Source organism: Rhagoletis pomonella, unplaced genomic scaffold (genome assembly GCF_013731165.1).
Source record: "Rhagoletis pomonella isolate Grant_MI unplaced genomic scaffold, Rhpom_1.0 Rhpom_scaffold_00003, whole genome shotgun sequence".
NCBI classification, from domain to species: domain Eukaryota; kingdom Metazoa; phylum Arthropoda; class Insecta; order Diptera; family Tephritidae; genus Rhagoletis; species Rhagoletis pomonella.
This window is the reverse complement of record NW_023458557.1, coordinates 83,138,552-83,161,517: the sequence shown is the minus strand read 5'-3', so window position 1 is coordinate 83,161,517 and position 22,966 is coordinate 83,138,552. Positions and strand designations below refer to the sequence as shown.

The 22,966-nt window shown below is 37.7% G+C and overlaps 1 protein-coding gene across 1 annotated transcript in view; it reads right to left on the bottom strand.

Moving 5' to 3' along the window:
* The window catches only part of LOC118735696 (semaphorin-1A), a 620,249-nt gene extending 598,453 nt beyond the window's left edge, over positions 1–21,796 (bottom strand). The window contains exons 1-2 of the mRNA XM_036465613.1: positions 19,831–21,796; positions 17,437–19,042 (exon numbers count right to left, since the gene is read on the bottom strand). The gene's annotated coding sequence lies outside the window, so the exon portion shown is untranslated. The remainder of the gene's footprint in view (positions 1–17,436; positions 19,043–19,830) is intronic.
* Positions 21,797–22,966: the final 1,170 nt, after the last annotated feature.

Genomic DNA, 22,966 nt, shown 5'->3' with positions numbered 1-22,966 from the left:
CCGGCAGACAATTGAAAACCACTTTCTGACCGTTCACTTAGAGGTAATCAAATGGATCTTACTTAAGCTGAGCAGATCGTTTTTAAACTAAAGTCCGGTAGACAGTGGAAACTTCTTTCGCTTTCGATGTCTTCGTCGTCGCTCCACTAAGGCAATAGTCGGTTAACAGAAAACACATTCGGCCTGCATGTGCCCCCAATTCGCGGTTAGCAGTCAGCTGAACTCGGAGGCGAGTCGGTGCCAAATTTATGTTTCACCAAAATTAAAGAGGTTTGCCATTTTTATGAGAAATATTTATGGGCATAGAGACATTCCAGTCCTTGCCAGTTCGTCTGCTTCCACATAGCCGCCCTACAGGAAAGCTTGATGGATTTTACTTTCTGTGTGCACCCAAGGAATCCACGCTAAATTACAGGGAAGGCAGAACTCACAGGATCCTCAAATCAATGACGTACAGGCGAAACGACCCCTCAAGGGGTCAGAAACTTTCTGAGCGCTAGCTTAATCTTAGTGGGAGGGCATCAGAACCTTCAGTGGTTATACGACACTATAAGTTAAGAAACCATGTTGGTAATATTGGACTATATGTTTTTAGGAAGAAACCTCAAGGGTTACACAATTTGAATGCTTACGTATTACAAGTCTTCACTAATATACCCTGGATACTACCATCATCTTCTGGAATGCGGACCATAACAGACCATAATTTTAAAATTAGCCCAGGGCTCGCGTGATTCTATAGGGGTTCGCATATTACACCTAACGATTTAGTTGTGAGCGTTGGCTGAGCACTGCACTTTTGTAAATTATTCTTCGAACGTCACAAGCGGGTGAGCAGAAGATCTCACAAAGACTTACTAATTGCCCATCACGGAAACCCAAATTATACTTTATGAGTTATCTTATGACCACTACCTGCTTCGTGTGCATTTGCTAGGAGGTGAAAGAGCAGATTACCGCTGTCTGCTCGGAACAAAAGTTCTTAGAGTGAAAAGTCAAAGCAGACAAGGAAAGGACAAGGTGCGGCAGCGACGCTCGGTGGAAGATGTGACTTTGCTAAATCATACAAACTAACTTTTTATATATTTAAAACTCTAGAGAGATCGTTGGAGTTCAATATAAGGTGCAAGCTGAGCTCATCCACTTCAAATCATACTCAGATTGCTAATGCCAAATTGAAGTCAACGGATTCTGCTCTACAGTATCTAGTGAGTAACAACGAAAGTGCCTTCAAGGCCAAGGAGATTGCTCTGCGGTCCTTCTTGGACATCCAGGTTACTTTTGTTAATACCGCCTATGGTAATATCTAGAGGGCATTGGCTGGGACAGATAGACCCTTCATGAGCTTCACTTAAGTGAAGATCCGAGCCATGAGAGACTGCCAGGAGATCCCTCTCTCCTGTTCCTTGAAGACGATGAGACTTCAGAACACATACACTGTGATTGCCCACAATTCGCCTACCAAGGCTCTTATAGGTTTCATTAAGGAAACCGAAGGCATTTGGGGCACACTGGTTTGTGGATTCTTTTTATCTAGAGAAATAAGACATCTTTCAGGTTGCAGTCTCTTTTGTTCTGCTCTACCAAAAACTTAACTAACGTCGACCAAGAACAAATTGATTTGAAAGCCGTGCTGAAATTCAATTTCAAACGCTTTCATATTCTCAAGAGCCCCAAACCAAGCTCACACTTCGTTAAGTGCATTTGTTTTTGTTTTTGTTTTTTTTGTGTATAAAATAACCACCGCTTTCGAATGTGTTTAATCAAAGCATCTGGGATATTCATTAGGCGTTTAGATAAAAATAAGAAAATTTATGAAATTTGTGAATTGAAGCCAATTACCGATGACATAGTCATAAATTTGAATTGGGTAACAGAGCTTGCAGCCAACAGCATAGCAGAGTTTTTCTTTCTACATAAATAGCTGGCCTGAACAATGAAAGGAAAGGAAAGTATGTACATACTCATATGATAGCGAAGCAAGCAAAGAAGGCATTATAAATACTGAAAAGGGTATCTACAATGGATTCGATATTATTTTTCGTTAGGTTTTTATTTGAAATTGAAATTTATTAGCATAAAAAACAGCATACATTTAACCAAAAGCCGCATGACATCTGGGTGAGGCAAAGCAGAAGAAAAAAAAACAAAGAAAAAAGGGAACTATCACACAAACATAAATTTAGTATGGCGCTGAAGAGGCTACCGAATCGAGTAGTTAGATACAATCGCAATGTGAAGTAGTATAGCAAGTCAGCATAAATATGTATTTAGATGTGTTATGTGCGCTTAAGTCGCATGTGGCATGTGGCATGCAGCACGTGGATAGAATGTATAATATGAATGCCCCTTTTGAAGGTGTGTAGCATACATATGTATCTATGTACATTAGGGCGCACCACCAAAAAAGAAAAGTTGCGGTTTTTCCACCGGAATTATAAAATTTATTATAATTAAATATTTAGGAAAAATATTAAGATTTACGTGAGCAGGACCGATTTAAAAATACCTCCAAAAATTTTAGTATTTTGATCGGTTGATAACATTTTCAAACATTTTTTTTTCAGAGATTTTAATCGTAAACTCTTACATCATCTGAGGTGATGTTTTGGAAAAAATATTTTTAAAAACTAATTTTATTTATAAAAAAATTCGATTTTTTAGGTAGTTTCAAATAGGTGCAGCTCACGTAACTCTTGGTATTTTTAAGAAGTATCTTGGCGGAATTCTTAAAATATACTAAATTCTACAATTCCAATGGGAAAAACTTACGACATTTTTTTTTTGTATGTAGAGTGATGCACTCTAATGTACAGTGGTCCACAAAATAATAGGAGTGCGTTATTTTGGTCAGTTTTTGCTATTTGTCTTTTGTTTATTTAATGTTTATTATTTTTATACAAAAGTCAAGCTGGGTATACAACAAACAACGAATAAATTCAGATTTCAACCTTTGTACAAAAATTATTAACATTCTGTAAATTTTCACCAAAATATCAAACTTTTTAATCAGAATCTTCAGAGAAAATTCTGGTATGCAGTTTTATAGCCCATTCAATTCTAGTCTGAAGAAATGCAAGTTTCAAGCTGCTAAAAAATTCCGTTGATTTTTGGCAATTTTTTTTGCTGGCACTGTCCCCATATAAAAGAAAATTGTCGAACATACTTTGTATGGAAAAAACGTGAAACACCTTCAACCGAAAAAATTCTCAAAAATCAACGGAATTTTTTAGCAGCTTGAAACTTGCACTTCTTCAGACTAGAATTGAATGGGCTACAAAACTGCATACCAACATATTTTCTAAAGATTCTGGTTAAATAGTTTGAAATTTTGGTGAAAATTTGCAGAATTTTTATAATTTTTGTACAAACTTGAAAATGTAAATTTATATGGGTTTGTTGTATTACCAGCTAGGCTTTTACAAAAAAATACGAAACATTAAATAAACTAAAGACAAATAGCCAAAACAGGTTAAAATATCCCACTCCTATTATTTTGTGGACAACTGTACATACATTAGACAGTACTGCCTTCCAAAGCAAACAAAAAAAGTTCGCCGTACACCCCTGAGCAATTTCGCAAGGAAATTTCGAGAAAAAAATTTTGTCCAAGCATATTTTATATTTTTCGGTAAAACCTACATTCGGTAATAAAAACAATTTAAATAGTTTTATTGGAGTAGTCGAAAGACTTCCCTAGCAAAAGTTTAATGATTTTGGGTAAGCTTTAATTTACTGGTATTAGGGCGGTACGTTAGGGTGATGAGAATTGCGATTTGCAGGGTAAGTACTAGAAAGGGATACTTGAGGTCACTAAACCTTGGATTTAAAAATATGTATACTCGAGACAAGAACATCGATATATCATACTTCAAGATACGACTGTAAAAGCCGAAAATATGTCGAAAAATTTAAGACGGCGAACCCTACGAACGACGATAGAAAAAGGTAAAATTTATCTTCGAAACGAATTATTTCCATAGCAAATGTTTAATGATTTTTGGGGAGCTTTAATTTACTTACACTAGGGTGGTACGCTGGGGTGGTAAGGACGTTCGGCCAAAACAGTAAAAAAAATTCGAAATTACCTTGCAAAAATACTGTTGTTTCGAAGATGTACAGCGAGCTTATTTTCTGGTGCGGTCTAATGTACATACATAAATAAATACATATACTATGGCTTTCACATTGTAAAAACTTGCGACCAAGCATTAAATTATTTTGTTTGAACTCCAGATCCGTAGGCCAAAACCAACCCTTTTTCTTTCGAACGCAAAAAACTCTAAATTCAGTGCCAGCAAGCAAAAAGGGCAGACAAGAGCAACCATTTTTTTCGATTTTTTTTTTTTACAAACCGAAACAAAAGACATTATATCTAAAGAGCCAGAAAATAAATAAGAATAAGCAATAAATAAATAAGAAAAAGAGTAACAGTAACAAAAACTGAAAAACAGCAAAATATTCAAATTGTCTGCCTACGTTTATGGCACAGCGCCAAAAGGGTGCGGTGTGCTGGGTGAGTGGAGCGTGGAGCGCTTCAAAGAGGAAGTTAGCGTAAAAATTCAAATGCAGCAGAGTGAGGCCAAAGTGTGCTGTTGTCATCACAACAAAGGCCCCCCTGCTGACTGGCGCTGCAGCCACTATAGTCTATGCGACGTTATTTGGGCGCTATACAATGCAACGCTATGTAAAAATGTGAAAAGGGATTTGCGTCAGAACCAAAACCAAAAGCTTGGCAAGTGTGTATTCCGCTTCATATGAAAAGCAATAATATTAAAGTAGCCGCATTCGTAGCTAAAACTATGCTATTAGTGGAGGAGGGGAGTCGGCCGCTGTGCTGCGCGCGTGGCCAGACAAATAGGCCCAACCAACTATGCAAATATGTACATACCTGCACTTGCCGCCACTCATTTTACGACTCGGTGTGTATTTTTATGCTTTCGTCCGCCGCTTAACTTTCTTGGTAACAGTTTATGCTTTGGACGTCTGTCTTGTCTGCTGCTTACATCTACTTTTCGATACTTTTGTTTGCCGCTGCCGTCAACGTCGTCTTATGCTTCTCTATTTCAACTGCTGTCCTGTCTTCTTTGTCTAGTTTATTTAGGCAGCTTAAACATTTGAAATATAATCTTAACAATAGTTTAGGAGGCTTGTTAGAATCGGGGCTTCTCTATGGAATAAATTGGCATTTTAAATGGCTTTCCTGTACGGCGGTATTCATATTACAGTAGGGGAGTGTGTGAAGTAGGCGTGTGGGCGGCAAGAAGATGAACGCTAATAGAGAAAAAATATTAACTGTCTGAATGGTACATATAGAAATTTCGAAAACGTAAGGGACGGGGTATAAAAAAAAAGGTGTTAAGTTGATGTTAAAAATCCAATAACCATAACCGACGGTGTGATATGACAGGTATACTTGGATCACCAAAAATGAAGAAATGAATAACAAACATGCCTAAAAATATGCAACACGAAAGCATAAGAGTGTTAATAAGAAATCGGATATTGTAAGGACGTATAATGCTTCCCTGAAGACGTTTCATATTTTTAGGATGCTCTGGACAAAAATTTTGTGATGAGAATTTATTTCTAGAATTCCAAGGAGTAGTCAATATTATATCGATAAATGGGATATATCGGAAACTGCATAGAACAAAAGGACGGACAAACTCAGAAGCATCACGCACTCAGAATAAGCGAGTTGACATATTTTGAAGCGATTTTACCTTAAGACTAGTTAAAATTGGGATTCGGAATTAGAAGCCGAGCGCGTAGCTAATACAATAATGGTGACTTAAAAATCAGAAATGGGATAAAGATAGAGAAAATTGAACACTGCTGGATTGAGAGAAGTTTGTGGTTTCAGATGGACACAAAATGAACCTTATAACCGCGGAAATTACCGAGAAGGTACGGCATAAAAACGGTGAACGTTTTTGCAATATATATAGATCTATGGCAAGCCATCGTCCCACACAGGGGGAACTATAGGCGATGATTCGAGGGCATTGTTTTAGATTGTGGCACGACGATCGGACTTTCGCACACAGAGAAGTTTGCGAGAACAACCTGCTTTTTTCTGGTGCCTTACGTCTGCTTCGAAATAAAGTACTTACGTCGTTAACCTTCCTGAAAGAGAAAAATGGACAGATCCATGCACCCTCTTTGAGTGCTAAGTAAATACTTTCTATACCGATGGCTCCAACTAGAACTTGAAGCGACTGGCATTTGGAATGTAACTTCGTACATATTCTTTTTTGTTTTAGATAAAATGACAAAACTTTTTCAAACTGATACCTATGCAATACTCAACCCTTTTTATATTCCCGAGGACGGACCACTATGAAATTTGCACATAAGATATAAAATAAATTTTTTTATTTTGGTACAGAAGTTTTCTAGTGCATGTGCGAAAATGCGGATGGGTCAAATATGTGCCACTATAAAACTCAATTGGAACGCATACATATTTATGTGCCAACTCAACGAATCAATGACGATCGTTATAAAGATATAACTACAATTCAAATATTCAAAAGTTATGCTTGTGCTTACATCTTAAAAAAGTCGTAACGAAAGGGTTAAAGCAGCAAACTGGATAATTGGTGAAAGGTGGCGCAAGTACCGAATGTGGGTCTTTAGTGACAGCTAAGTAACTCTAAAGAGCCTGGAAAATGCTCCTCTCTCTTCAAGAGTTATGCAGGAATTTAAGTTGAGTCTGAATTCCGATTCAAAATGAAAAAAAGCCTAAACTCGCTGATAGCATTGCTTTCCAACCGTTCTTAAGGCGCATCCAAGACGACAGGCTAGTTGTCCTCAAATTTATCGCATTTCTGAATGAGACAAAAAGACGAGCTACAAAAAAGTAATCTCTTTCCTTAGATTACTCCCCCAACTAAATATCTGTTGCGGTCTGGTCAATTTTGCACTTAGCCGCCAGTTTGGAGCCCAGCATAACGATTTCTGTGGCTAAGGCTTCCACACAGAGAGAGAATCCATTAGTATCCAGCATTCCTAAGAAACCGCCTCACATTTCAGAAGGAGCACACCGTTGAGTTTAGGGATGATTGGCAAGGAAAAGAGGATAGTTTCAAGACATCTAAAGGAATGTCCGCACAAATCCTTTCCCGGATATCAGAGTATAGGCCTGTGCTGACTTAAGCCCATAAAAAAAGACAACGATTGCGCAGGCTTAGACTTGTTGTACGCATGGATGGCGACGCTCTAGTGCGAGAATCCAACAAGATGAAAGCAACCACGTTTAGACAAGGAAATAAAGGGCGAACACTAATGCAATGGAAGGACCTATAACCGTCTAAGAATTGTGTGTATAGTTCTTACTGTGCTGTTCACATTTCTATGCCCTTAACTGTACATGTGATTATACCCACACGCGTATGCACAGTTTTTTTTTTTTTTTGTTTAGTTGGGCGCATCTAATGAAAACTGCAGCCACTTAAGGCACAACCAACAATGATTGTGTCTGTCCTTTGTTTACTATGTGGACGCCGACGCCGACACCGGCACCGCCATCGACACTGCCAACAGTACGCCGCGGCCAGTGTCTGTCTGCCTAATAATCGCCATCGTAACACTGTCGCTGACGACATCTGATATGGCCAAGAAATGTTTCTCAAGGCGGGAGACGGCTACAGCGCTTATTAACTGCTAGCCTATAGAGTTTTTACAACGGGAAGCAATACTTTGTCTAGCAGTCGCTGCCATTACTTATGAGTGGAATACAATATGGCAAAATATATATATGTATGTACATTAGGATGAAAATCAACTTTTTGGAGTTTCAAAATTTCGCCAACTATTTTTTCATAACTTGCGTGATGTGGTTACGAACACATAAAATAAGATATAGGATATGTACATATATGTGCATTAGGGTGGTCGAAAAATACACAGGAAGGAAAGCAACTTTTTGAAATTTCAAAATTCTCCCAAATTTTTTTGTTCTAACTTGCGTGGTATTATTACAAACCCAAAAAAATGTATTTTTGCGTGTAATAGGCGACATACACAGAGCGTCTGACTCTTCAGTCGGTTTGGATGTATGTAGTTGCGAAAATAAATATGTACTAGTTACACCGACATGACTCCTGGAATGACTCTCAATGATTCAACTGTATGTAGTCGTAGGCGAGTCAACACGTACGCAAATGACTCGCGAGTCAGACGCATCGTGTAGGCCGCCTTTAAGAAATAAGATTATCGGTTATGAAAATGTTGTTAATAAAATATTTTACTTAAATATGTATCAGAATTTTATTTTCTGAAGATTTCTGAAAGGAACTATTTTCATTCGATCAAATTAAATATATTTTTAACGATTTTCTAGCCATTCTACGAAAATATGTTTTTCCCCATTGTAAATTATATGGTACCCTTAAAAGTCCGTCGTCAAAATTCAATATATATTAACCGATTTCAAAAGAAATAAAAACTGTGACTCTCCTTATTTTCGGTATTTTTCAGTTCTGGGAGTGGCCGAAAAAAAAAACTTGACATTAGGGTGATCCTTAAAACATATTTAAAACTAAATTTTTTGTGGAACATCCATCTGCTTATTTTCTTCCATGTACAAAATTAGGACTTTAACGAAAATTACAAAATTTTAAAACGAGTTTTAGGGGTCGCTGCCATAGTTTGAAAAACTCTCTGATAAATTTGGTCTACATACATATGTACCTACTATTGAAAACTATTCATATAATTGCATAGTCATGGCCAAATGGATTCATAATGGAATATTAAGCTCCAACGGCTGTAATTTGTTTAAGTGTTTTTCGGAATAAGCGCAGCATTTTGAAAATTTTTCATAAGTTCTCAATAACACTGTTAACCACTGTTACAGTCGAAAATCGATGGTTCGACTACTCGATAATCCGAATACGAGGTAATACGAACGGCTGTTCTCACAGTAATCCAAATTCCAAATCTATAATCCGAATCGCATGCTTTGCTTATGTTTTGAGTAAATTTGTAACGGGAACGTAACGAAATATAACGGTTAGAGTCGCAACTCAGTGACAGTGTGCATATTTATCAGTTTTGTGATCAGTTATGTGGAGTGATCAACAAAAAGTAAAAATAAATTTTTTTTATTTTAGAAAATAGTTGCATTAACTTAAAGACACCATTTTATAAGTCTCTCATAAATTAAAAGTGGGATTTTTTTACTAAAAATTGTGTTATTATTAGTAAACTTTCATGTTCTGAACCAAACCGATAATCCGAATTTTTCGATAGTTCGAATCGGCTCTGCAATCATTATTTCGGAGTATCGAGTTTTCACTGTACTTAACTTGAGAAACCATTGACTGAGCTCAAAACGCAGTTTTTTTTTTTTACTTTTTCTATGGACAGGTTGAGATGATACTTAATATTTTTTGTGTTTTTCGTGATATAATTTCATTCAAATTTTGTTTTTGATAAACTGATAATACAGTGATTACTTCGTTGTGAAGACAATTATAATACGCTTCAAGCGACATACCACTTGTGTTGAGCGGACCAAGACTTGCTGAGCTATCCGCTAAGTCCTGAACATGAAGCAATTAAGGTAGAATATTTTTTATGATTTTTTTACCTTTTGGGGCATAAACAAAATTTTAATTTGTGGTTAGAAAATTTTTGTTTTTTTATTTTCTTTTATTTTTTTTTATCTCTTTTATTCTTTATTTTTTATTTTTTATTATTTCTTTAATTCTTTTTTTTATTGTTTTGCTTAGTTTCTTATTCTTTTTGAATTTTAAAATTTTTTATTTTTATCCTTTTGTTTTAATTTTTTCTTATATAGAGGTTGTAGGTGGTCAAAGTCAACATTTTTTCGATTTTTTGTAAGTGTAAATTTTTGTCAAACCCTGGTAGCGAGAAAATTATTTTAAGTTTTTGAAATCTTCTTGGATGTCTTTATTTTGTGCGAAGAACAAAATAAAAGGGTGTCCACATACAAAATTTAGATATTGATCTTTTAAGGACCATCCTAATGTAACTTCAAAATTATACATATGTACATATAGAAACGAATGATTGTACATGTATAAGTACTTATGTGGGAAATCGTGTCCTTTTTTTTTTTGTAAACCAGCTTTCATTTGCGGTTTACTGCTCATTCACTTTTGCCTTTGTTACTTAATTTGCCCACTCAACAATTCCAGCTCGCACAACTAATGCTGAGTATACGAGCGCGTTGGTAGTTTGTTAGGTAGAAACAGCGTTGCCAGGTTGACGTTTTTAACGTCATTTGGACGTTTTTTTGTATCCTGTTGACGTTTGGACGTTTTTTGTGTAAAAAAATACGTTTTTTAACCTCCCAGTAATTTTTCTCTGTTACTAAATCTTGTAAGTAGAACTGATTTTGAATTATTTTCTTAATAAATCTTTACAAGGTTTGTGTTTTGCAGCAGCTGCTTCAAAAGATATTTATTCTTTGGACACAAATGACTTAAATATGATGCATACCAAGCGTACGCGCATTTTTTTTTTTATTATTCTTGGACTAAGCATCTCGTGTTCAAAGGCTGGTTTTGTAAACACTTGAGGTTACGAGGCTTATTGTAATGTTTGCAATTGCACATTAAAAGTCAAATCAGGAAGAGCTGATCTCTTGCAACACGCACGCTCGCAAAAGCATCAAAAAAGCTGTAGCAGCATAAAAAGTCAGAAAAAAGTAGGCGACTTTTTTGAGGCTTCATTGAAAATGTAATGAACGCAAAGAAGGCCTTACCAAATGTCTACAAGAAAAAAAATATATTAAAAATCAACGCGATTATTTAGCCCCTTTAAACTTGCACATTATTACACGGAAATGTTATGAGCTATCAAACTGCATACTCAAAAAAATTCTAAAAAATCTAAATAAAAAGTTGAAAATCTAGCTGAAGCTCTGCAGATTTTTTATAATTTTTGCACAAAGTTTGAAATGTGGATTTATAGTTTGTTTGTTATATAATGAGCTTGGCTTTTATGGAAAAATAATAAACATTAAATAAACAAAAGAGAAACAGACAAAATCGATTAAAATAGTGATGACTTAATCAGCTGATGACAAGTGTATGTATAAAATGATTTTTATATTAACGATCTCAAACCAGTTTACAATGAATTTTAAATGTTCTCTGTCAAAATGACATTTTAATATACCTTACGTACATACATATGTACCTTTGTATACAATAAAAGTTTATTAAGAACAATTTTTTGTACATTCATTTAAATAAGACGTTTTTGGGTAGGAAATGACGTTTTTTCATAGCAGGAGGGACGTTTTCTCATGCCGAAGACCGGGCAACACTGGGTAGAAATCTCACAGATACCTTACGAGCATACTACAGCAGCTCCAGCATTGAGTGGCAGTCGACAATCTACTTCTTCTTTTTATAATTTTGTTTACATTCAGACGCGTTCGCCCAGCCAATTGAATGGACATTGACCAGAGACGTACATATGTAGGTTGTATGCGTTATTTTGTGACTCTACTCGTCGACTAATTGCTGATAAGCAATTGAGTGTGAGCTACACGATTTTGTTGTTGATTTTCGTTTTTGTTATTCGTTTTTTGTTTTTTTTTTTGCAAGTCATATAAGAATGTTAGTATAATTTTAGCGCTCCTCCCAGCTTAGTTGTCATTTCAAGTGGATTCCATGGCGGTCGAAAAGATTATGCGAATTTTTGTGAATTTAAAGGCGGTGGCATTCGTGAAGGAACAAATGTATCAATGTCGTGTGTATGCTCTTAGCAGGCATGAGAGTGAACCTCCAAGAGAGCACATCGTCTGTGAAGGCGAACGTAAACAAATGCGGCGACTGTTGTAGACAAATAAGAAATAACACATTCGCTGCAACATTTTAAAGAAGATGCTATGCATTCAACAACATCATCCGGCATAGACTGGCCTTTGCTGCAGTGGCACTTAAGATTGAAGCATTGGCTGATCGGCCAACTGCACCAAATCTAGAGTGCACTCACACACACCTAAACGCACACATGACAACAAAAAAAGAAAACAATCAAATAATCTCTGATTGATTTTTCGGTCGTCCATCATCTGGCTTGAATCTTTTTTTTTTTTTTACTTAGTATTTTGTTTCTATGCTTTTGCCCTCCCCCCGTCTCCTTTGTCTGTTTGGTGTACCCGCTTGTATGTGGCCTTGCGGCTTGCTGGCGTTGTCAGCTTCATTTCCTACATTTCTTTCCATTCCATTCAAATCGAATTCATCCATTCAAACTGAATTCGTTGCTCTACAAAATCTTTGTGTTTATTTTTTCTTCTCGATTTCAAAGCATTTGTATGGGAGTAATCGAATACAGACAAAATTGTTACCTTTAGAAGATTGTTTTAGTTGTTCACAGGCATGTTTGTTGCTTTGTTGTAGTTCAATTCAATTATCTATTCATTGTGTGGGCTTTTTTTATGTTGTAGACAGGAAACTTGAATAGGTACATATGTAGGTATGTAGGTATGTAACTCAAGCCTTTCACCAACATTTTATAACAGTTTCTAATATCAATTTAAATGTTGCTTATCAAAGTGAAAATCTAACCGTAATTTTAAGGTAATCGTTTAATGTGATTGAGTTTAAGGTCTTAATACAGAAGAAAATGGTAACTTTCAAAGGGTTTGTATGAAATGCTAGGGTGGCTTTCCTAGTGAACAATGAACAACAAACACTGTACCTAATATCCGATTTTCACTAGGCATTAAATGACAAAATTTTTAATGATAATGTTGCGCATTAAAAAATAACGTGGCATTACGTTCATACAAATAGTCATTCAGCCTTATGATGAGTTTAAACTTCACACGAAATCGTTCACTTTTTACTTTTCTTTTATTTTTTTATATGTGACTATTTGTTAACGTAATGATTTTTAATGTCTAATATTTGCATACACATTTTTTCATTTAATTCATTTAATTCAGCATATTGGCCTGTTGGTCATTTAAATTCTCACTATTTATGACCAAGTATAAATCTCGCATAATAAATTTAAAATTGAATCCGAATCGCAATTTAATTGGATTTCAGTCCAAACAAATCAGCAAGCTGGAAGAGATATTTTTCTTTTGAAACGTAGTAGACTAAAGACTCAGTTGTCAACTTGAAAGCGTTGATTAACTTTCTCGAATGTGATAAGCCCAAAAAGGAGCATCGAATCAATTTTTATGCAACTTAAAAATCAAAATTTGTGGTAGAGAAGTATGTATTAAGTAATTAGTGACAGTAGAGTTGCCAAATCATCAAGTTTTCGCCTCAAGGTATGCAAAAATATAAATAAGTTTGTCTTTGTTGACCGACCTAATATTAATATGTAGTTCTCAAACAGTGTGTATGAAAATGTGCTGAAGACGTTGATTTTCAAACGTTCTTAATTTACAGCATATGCCTGGATTAAAATGACTGGGGCGGAACGTAACAAATTGTACAGATCTGTTGATTTTATATCTCCCGTTCGTTACACCTATTATAACCATTCGCATTTATTTCACATATAACAGATAGTTAATAGACAGTTAACTCCGTCTCGCTAATTCCGTTATAGCCCACACAATAGGATGGCGTATCCAAGGCGAAAGGCTACTAGCCATCAAATGTATCTGGTTTCTGAGCTAAGCAAAAAGACGCGCAGCAAAAAAATATATTTTTCTCCAGATCACTTGGTCAACTTTCCGTGTCTTGTGAGTGAGATCAGACTCTACAAAGGCACTCAAAATCGAACGTTCTGCTTGTCACAGCATACTGCGCAATTGGTTACATGGCCGTCAGGCTCAGAGCCCGGCATAGCGATTTCTGTAGGAGCTGAGAAACGATGAGAGTGAATACATCCAGCACTTACTGTACGAGTGCCTGCACTCCGCAGAAAATCTCTTAGATTTCGCACTACTTTGAAAACTTACACCGTTAAATGAAAACATCATTATAGCGTCTACTGGTTAAGTTAGCTTAGATAGCAGTCCCAGAAGTAAGGAACTCACTTAGACAATTAAGAGATCGTCCCTTGTGATACCAGATCTTGAACGACCCTCTCTATTTGATCGATAAAACGTCTCGAGCCGATTATGTATTTATAAATTCGGCTAATCTTAATGACCCAGAGCTTCTTAGGGCTATGAAGGATGTGCGGGCCGAAGTGTTTCAACTTTAGTCTTGCGAACGTTGGGCACTTAAAGAAGGTAGTGGTGAGGTGAGTATCTGCTGGGATTCACCAGAAAATTTTAAGCTTATAGAGGAAAATGTTAAGAAATTATCTGCTGCACATGAAAATGGGGCTCTGTGGAGTAAACTCTTTAGTTAGAGCTGTACACCTAATTTTACCTAACCCAGATCAGGTAAATTGGTTCTCCTGCAAATGGGTAAAGAGAAAAAAAAACAGATTTGTTTTTAACCAAAAATAAGCTCAAGGGTTTCATCTGAGCAATATACTTGTATAATATCTAATGCGAATTTGGTTTCTTCAAAAAATGTTGCCTTCTCATCACCCTCTTCTTAGTGTTTGTACGTAGAAGGCAAGATAAGCTTTAGGGCAGAATAAACTTACGTAATTTGATTTAACCATACCTCATTAGAACAATAATAAGGGATGATGTTAACTTTTTATGAAAAGGACCGAACGAAGAGAGGCTGATCTAGGCTTTCGAGCGATCGCTATAAAAAAATCTGCAAATTTGAGTATCTTACCAGAAGTAGTGAAGGATGTGGAGTTGTATTTTACAACTCTAAAGATAAATACGAGTCGGTTCAAATTTTTTCTGAAGGAACCTGGACCGTCGCAAGAATATATGGAAATATTTGGGCAAAAAAAATTACACAACAATTCTGAGGCCAGCAGTCGAATTCCAATATTCGCTATCGCTCCAAAAGAATAAAAGACACGTGCATTGTCTAGCTTTGGCTGATTACACACTGCATCTGTTCCTTTTCCATGTTGAATACTTTTAAGCCCCCTGCTTTTCGTTTAGAAAATTTTGGCGACGAAAATTGTCAAAATTCCGCTGCAGATCAATTTTCATCGCTACTTGGGCGTTTTTATGTGGATGATCGACTTGCAATCATCTATGTATGTACATATGTATGTGAGAGCCTAGCAACACCCTAGAACAAAGGGTATTCTTGTCGTGACGCCTAACAATACTTCAATTAAAGCGATCACTAAATACCAACCAATTCCAAATTTTGTCTCAAAGATAGATTTTTCCCACAAGCTCATTCCAAACTCACTGCAACTAGCTTTGCGGGTCATAAACCGGCCATAACTCAACATGTCTATAATTCAAAAAAAAAAAAAACAAAAAAACAGAATCAAGTTGTCATACGACCCGTACCAAGTATTATCAATTATAGAAACTAATAATAAAACTTCCGACCGAGGACCGAGAGTCCTTCTTCTTCGCCTTGATTGGCGCTGTAACCGCCTAAGCGATTCTGGGCGAGTCCACAGCGTTGTTCTTTTCTATTCCAAAAAGCACGGACGTTGGTAGAGTACGCGATATTTTTTTTTTTTTTAATATGTCTGCGACAAAATTTTTAGTCCCACGTTTTGGTTTAGCACGCGATATTTTTTAAAATTTGTCCGAGGCAAAATTATTCTTTTCGCGGTTAATTTACGAATAATTAACGGAAATTATCCGATAGGAATTTTTTCTTTGGGAAAACGTTGTCCTGTCAACTTCAGGGATGTTTCCAAACCACTTCATCTTTCTTTGAATAAAAAACGTTATACATTATAAACAGCTCTGTGATTGCATTACCTCGAAGAGTTTGCCATGTTTTTTTTTTTCATTACATACATAGTTCATCTAGTTAGATGGGCAGAATATGGAATGAAGAATAAAAACCCAAGGTTTCACGATGGTGGTTGTAGGCTTAGAGCTATACAGATCACATCGAAAGAGGCCAATCAGGAGCCTTAAACGAAATAGGTCACAGTGAGACGTAATGACACAACAGAGAATGAAGAGATAGAAAGTTTAAAACTTACTGGGTACTGAGAGAAGAGTTGAGTTCTCTCATTGCACAGTAAGTTTTATAATAATAGTTTTTTTGACAATGTTTTCACAAAATATAATCTGGACAAAAACTATTCTTCTGGCGATGAACTGTTTCTTTCAACAACGCTTCTCCCTCGTATTGGTTGGACTGGCACTACCACGCAATATCTTGACTTGGGCAACCAGTTCAGGGGCTAGGTGGATTTTCCCAAGTACGTTGACGTTACAGTAGCAGTCATGCGACAACATTAAAAGGGTAGTTTTGACGGCCACAGGATAGGTTAGGCTGAAACAAGTTTATCTTCTTTGAGCCTGGACTGGCGCCAGAATAATAGTTTCCCCTTTGAGATGATCACTTTTGGTGTTGGGAATATTTCCTTAACTGAGATATTATGTAGCAGTGCCCGGACTGGCTGTATCATACAAAATCCCACATGCAGTAACCAATCCTGTTGTTGGAATGTTTTTCTGACAACGGTTTTCTTGATACCGTCATGATTTCCTGATGATCGTTAGAATTACAGAAAAGGCCCGATCTTACATTTTGTATTACATATATGGGAATTCTAATTAGTAATTCAACAGTTCAATAGACGGAAGCTGTCTAGAATCAAGGTTGTTTAGCGCCTCGGCAGTTTTCTTTGTCAGGCCCTAGACGGAGGAAAGCAAATCTGACCAGCGCCTGTCCAAAGTCAACATTTATTTGCGGCCAGGTAAGTTATTTGCACTCGTTTGCGTTTCACTGGCCGCATGGATGAGCCTGCCGTTTAACCCACGGTGCCGTAGCTGCCTAAGTTGGCGAAACAGTCGTACATGATCTTTGTGAATGTCCAGCTTTGGCATGTAAAAAATATGAGACACAAGGCAAATTCTTCTTACAAAATCTAAGGGAGATTTCTAAATGTTCTATTTATAATACAAGCCAATTCATCGACCAGCCCAAGTCGTTCAAACAAATACCAACCAGTGATGATATCAGAGGATCCAGAGCTAGCATATAAAAATGGCGTTTACAGCGGTAATTGGGGTTTAGGCATAAAGGCTTTTGCAGATGCTTAAAAATCGTTGTGAAAAAATCTCTCTATCAAGTAAATAAATAAGGAATCGAAGCAACATTTTTTTCTTAGCATTGAGCTTATACAGCAATGCACGCAAGCGCCAAAAGCATTTCCGCTTTTTGTCAAAGTAAAAAGTCTGAGTCCGGTCCTACCGAAAAGTACACCAAATGATGTACTCTTCGAGCATTTACAAAGTGAATAGTATAGCAGAGCCACAAAGCCCTTAATCGCATTGCTGTGGGGATCGAAAAGGACGTGCTTAAAGTATTTGTGGTCAACAAGGATTTGTTTAAAAATAATATATAGGAATACAAATATAAAAAGAATCCGAAGGCTATTGCGAAAAATCAGTTAAGGCAACTTAAGGAACTGACTTACCTTTTTTATTTCCTATGTTCAGAAAGACGCAAATGTTGTATTTCGTAAAACCGAAAAAGAAAATAAAAGTTGCCAGTATTGAGCGCTGAGCGGAATATCAATTGCTGTTGCGCTGCGACAATGTTGGTGAAGATGTTGCTGACGACGATGACAACAACAACAACGACGACGACGACGACGACTACCACCTATACTTTGACTACGTTGTGGCCATTGCCAAGCGGCAGCGTTGGCGTCGCAGCTGTAGTGGCTCAAGTAGTCGCCTCCAGTTGTACCCAACACGTAAAACGACGGCGTGTCCTCTAACTGCTGCTCCACCTCCTCTTCTGGCTGCTCGTGCGCCAACGATTGGTAGCTGGCTAGCAACCAAGCGCTACTCCACACACCAGCAGCTGCTGTCGCAAACGTAACACTGGCAATGCTATGTGTGAGTTGTTGAAAGTACTTAAAAACGTATTTTGGAATATAACCAAAATTTATATCCTTTTTCCGTTGTAGTACGAGTAACGGTAGCGCTTCGTGCTTCATGCGCAGCTTTTTTCCCCCGTTTTTCCGGCGACAGACAAAATGGCGTGGAGTATGTAAATGGGTGTATGCATTGGACTGGCTGACTGGCTGATTGTCTGTCTAGCGTTGCCCTTTAGCTTAGTACTACTCGCATGTAGGGAACTGAGGAAGTGGATAAATACAGCACCTGCCGTTTGGGGAGTACGAGAGCGAACGACAGGAATAACACGACAAATTCTCCACAACAACAGCAGCAGCAACTACTGAATAAAAGTGCTTTTTGTTTTTGCTACAGTATATTTGTGTAGTGTTGTAGAGCGCACAGCACCAATGCTTTTGGAAGCAAGCAGCAGGAGGCGCGTTAACCGACAAAAAGTTCTATGTAGACAAAACGTTAGATTGCAAAACAGTTGAGTACCGGCAAAAACGTATGTAGGTATGTACGTACGACGAGAAACGTTAGGCTGGCTTGGTTCAGGGCCGAACGTTGTGCTTACGACGAAAAATGATGTACAAATGGTGAACAAACAAACGAACGAACGAACGTATGTAGCGCGCTTTATACCACGAACCGAAACAATGATAATAACAACAACAACAACACAGCACAATGACGACGATTCGTGGAGGGAAGTAACAGAAACGACGACAAACTGAATGTAAACTAACTGCGCCGCTTATGAGCGGAATACAGTAGTTATCCTTTATTAGACTTTCAACTTTATATTTTATGTTTTTTGTTAAGACCAACAACACACAACAGCACAATGTGTGTGTATGGAGGAGTTTAGCGGTTGTATAAGTGGTAGTTGAAGCCGGAAGGACGACGACACTTTAGCACTAAACCACTATCGCTACCACATTGTCGGTTGCAGTCAAAAAGAACGACGAGTGTGTGAAAAATTTTATTTTTTTTCTATTCCTCCTCGCAGGAGAAATTCGTTACTATTTTGCTTATCAGCAGTAATTCTTTGTTGTGGGTTTCCGGTTTTTTTTTTTTTTTTGAACACCAATGTTTACACTTTCTTCAATGTTGCACGTTTTCACTACTTTTAGAAAATTTTTCTTTTTCAAAATTTGTTTTTCCACGCAGTTTCAGCTATAGTGGAAGAATGGAAGCGCAAAAAGAGACATAGAAAACTTAATGATCATTGCGTATGCTATAAGGTTGTCTAATAGGGTGGAGCGAAAAAAACATAAAAATTTCGATTTCGAAATTCTAATAGTGCGCAAAAGTTGCATAACATGAACACATTTAAACGTGCCAAATCGTTTTTTGAACGCATAAAATTTAAGGTCGTCCAAGAGCCTGGATGTGTCGAAAAATAACTCGAATTATGGTTATTTTTTTTAACCTCAAGTTATGCTACTTTTTCTAGAAATATTTTGTGAATGCAGTTTTGTTGCACATTGAATTTTACTATAATAAAGCGCAAGTTTCAAGTTTCCGTTGATTTTTGGCAATTTTTTTGCTGAACATACTTTGTACGGAAAAGTCTGCGCGGCGCTGTCAGCAAAAAATAAAAACACAAATTGACAAAAATCAAGGCGATTTTTAGCTACTAGAAACTTGTACTTTATTATACTACAATTCAATGAGGCACAAAGCTGCATACTCAAAATCTCTGTAGAAGAAAGTATATATAAAACAATGATAATTTGAAAGATTATTCAAAACTTTAAGCCGCTTGGAGCGACCGTAAATGTTACGCGCTCAGAAAACGGAAATCGAAATTTGTTTTCGCACCACCCTAATGTCTAAGGATATGATCTTGCGGGCGCACTAAAACAAAGCCCCCCCCCACAGTAAATTAGTTATGAGCACAAACAAAATAAAAAATAAAATAAAAACGCCATGGAGTGGGTCTGCGTTGCTTTTGCACATACACCGCGCACTGTTAACACTCTGCCACTGCGTTTGTTCACGCATATTTCACATTTATTGCGGCTGTGACAAGCGAGATTTTTCGCCAGCTTTGCATTTTTCACTTGCTATGTGCTTCAATCTACTTTTCTTCTAGCTCCATTTATCATGCACTATGCACACTTCTTTTTTTTTTTGGATTTTGTTTTACTACACACTTTTTTCAAATTGGATTTATCTACTGATTTTATCGATTTTTTTCTTATGCCTATGCTTCGTTCACTTTGTACACATAGTAAACATGCTGACTGATAGGCGCGCAGACAGACAACGCCACACAATAAAAGCAAACACTTGACAAAGCAAATCTAAAGAAAACACTAAGGAAGGACAAGTGTATCCAGCAGCGACGTTAGACGTAAGTAAATAGTAAGAAAAAATTGTTTATCCCTAACTTGCTCGACTTATTGTTATTACAATTCGCCTTTGCTTTGCTTTTCCACAGTCATTTTTTCTATTATCACAAGGAAATGCGAGCGCAGCGGAGTAGGTTCATTTGTTTCGAATTATTTTCACATCCTTTTTTACTTTTCTTGTAACATTTAGCACACCACAAAATACAATAGTCTTAAGAAAAACTTGAATTTTTACAAGTACATTTCACATTGCCTGCACACAGATGTATGCAGTACGTTTGTGGGTGTGTATGTATATATTCAGGCGCAAAAGGATATCTAACACGCACAGTCTGGCTGCATAGCTGTTTATCGTTCGGTTTGACTGGAAGTACGACACTCGACTGGTTCATTTGATTTGCTATTCTGCGGGCGAAATTTTGTGGAAATGAAATGCAGCGAAACGAAATCGAAAACGCACACAAATGCAGCAAAAGGAACGTCGAGAGAAAAAGTCCAAAGAGCGCTTGAGTGAGAGCAAACGAGCGGGCCGTGTAAGTGTGGGAGAGCGCGCAAGTGGCGTAGTGTTGGTAACAGTGTTGGCAACTAGCACGCAGGATATGATTAGTTGCTATTTGAAGGATAAAACAAAAGCCTTTGGTCGAGTGAAAGCCTAGTTATTTTAGAACCTAGGACCGACTGTAGTAGATTAAGCACCTATGTGTGTAATTGTCCAGACTCGGCGCCGACTTATCCGATAAACACGCATCCAGCCTGTGAGGGTATCCCGCACGATATAAACTATCTCTTCAGCTACGCTTTTCAACACACTAGGCTTGCCTACATTCATCTCTTTTAGGTCCGACTACGCCACCACGCCAATTAGGCTAATAAAATTCTAATTAACACGTCAGTAGAATGGAGCTAGAAAACTATTATGGAAGTTTAAACGAGGTTTATCGATCCAAATCGCAGAAGGTATACTCCAGGGACGTGTTAATTGATACATAGAAGCGAAGCAGCGACTGTGTTGGGCAGGTTACAATCAAATCTTCAGATGCCCTCTTAAACACAATACGCTTGCTTAAATTTGTCGCTTTTTGGTCCGATCTCGCAGGAAAAAAAACAAGTTTCCAGGCCTACCAACTGATTAGGCTTATCAGAGAGCGTCATTGTATAAGTCGTAAATCAGATTAAATGCCATGGCTCAACACATTGGCAGTGTCTATTGTCATGCTAAAATAAGTAGACGACGAAATTCGTTCAAAACTATACGGTGCTGCTAACTTTCCCGTTTTATTACCTAGACTAGTCGAAATATTAGGCGATTTCATGAAATTTTCGATACTACTCGACTCTCGAAAAACTGCTACTGTACACGACATCCGCAATGATGCTGAAGAATATTAACATCACACCAGGAGAAAGGAACTAGAAGACGTCATTAAACTCAACCGTCTTGTTAATCGATACATATGTATGTAGAATTGAAAGGGCGATTGCGTTTGGAATGAACGGCTTCTTATTCTTCTTACTTGGCGCCGTAACCGCCTAAACGATTCGCCAGTCGTTTCTCTTCTGTGCCAACTGACACCAATTGTAAATGCCAAGTGAAGCCAAGTCCTTCTCCACTTGGTCTTTCCAATGACGCAATGGGGGCCTCCCTCTTCCCTTGTTACCACCAGCGGGTTCCGAGTTGAAGACTTTCAGAGCTGGAGCGTCGAAGTCCATTCCAACGGCATGGCCAAGACAGCGGAGCCGCTGTATTTTAATTCGCTGTACTATGTCCATGTCGTTGTAAAGCTCATACAGCTTATCATTCCATCGTATGTGGTACTCGCCATCGCCAACGCATTAAGGCCCTTAAATCTCCAGCAAAATCTTTCTCTCGAATACTACAAGAACCGCCTCCAAGCTTCGGCGCCACACACCAACATGGGCATGATAAGTGAGTTATAAAGTGTGGTTTTCGTACGACGAGAGAGGACTTTACTTCTGAATTGCCTACTCAGTCCAAAGTAGCACTTGTTGACAAGAGTGATTCTGCGTTGGATTTCCATGCTGACATTATTATCGTTGTTATTGCTGGTTCCCAAGTAAACGAAATTCTCTACTTTCTCGAAATTATAACTGTCAACAGTGATGTAGGTGCCATGGCGCGAATACGCTGACTGTTTCTTTGATGACACCAGATACTTCGTCTTGTCCTCGCTGCCCGCCAGACCCATTCGCTTTGCTTCCTTATCCAACTCGGAAAATGAATAACACACTTCGCATTTCTTATTACCGATGATGTCGATGTCATCGGCGTACGCCAGCAGTTGTACGCTTTTGTAAAAAATTGTTCCTGAGCGGTTCAGTTCTGAAGCTGTTATTTTCTTTTCCAACATCAGATTAAAGAAATCGGCTCGGAGAGGTTTTTCCCAATTCTGACAGAGCTGGTGGTATTGCTCAACGTCATTTTACACAGCCGTATCAGTTTCGCGTATAGGCAACTCCTTTTAGTGCTATTGAAAGCGGCTTTGAAGGCAACAAATAGGTGGTGAGTGTCGATCCTTTTCACTCGGGTTTTTTTTAGATTTGTCGTATTGTGAACAGCTGGGCTATGGTGGATTTTCGAGGTCTAAAGCCACACTGATAAGGCCCAGTCAGTTCATTGACGGTGTTCTTTAGTCTTTCACACAATACGCTCGATAAGACCTTGTAACCTATGCTTAGAAAGCTGATCGCGCTGTAGTTGGCGCGAATTACGGGGTCGTAGGGC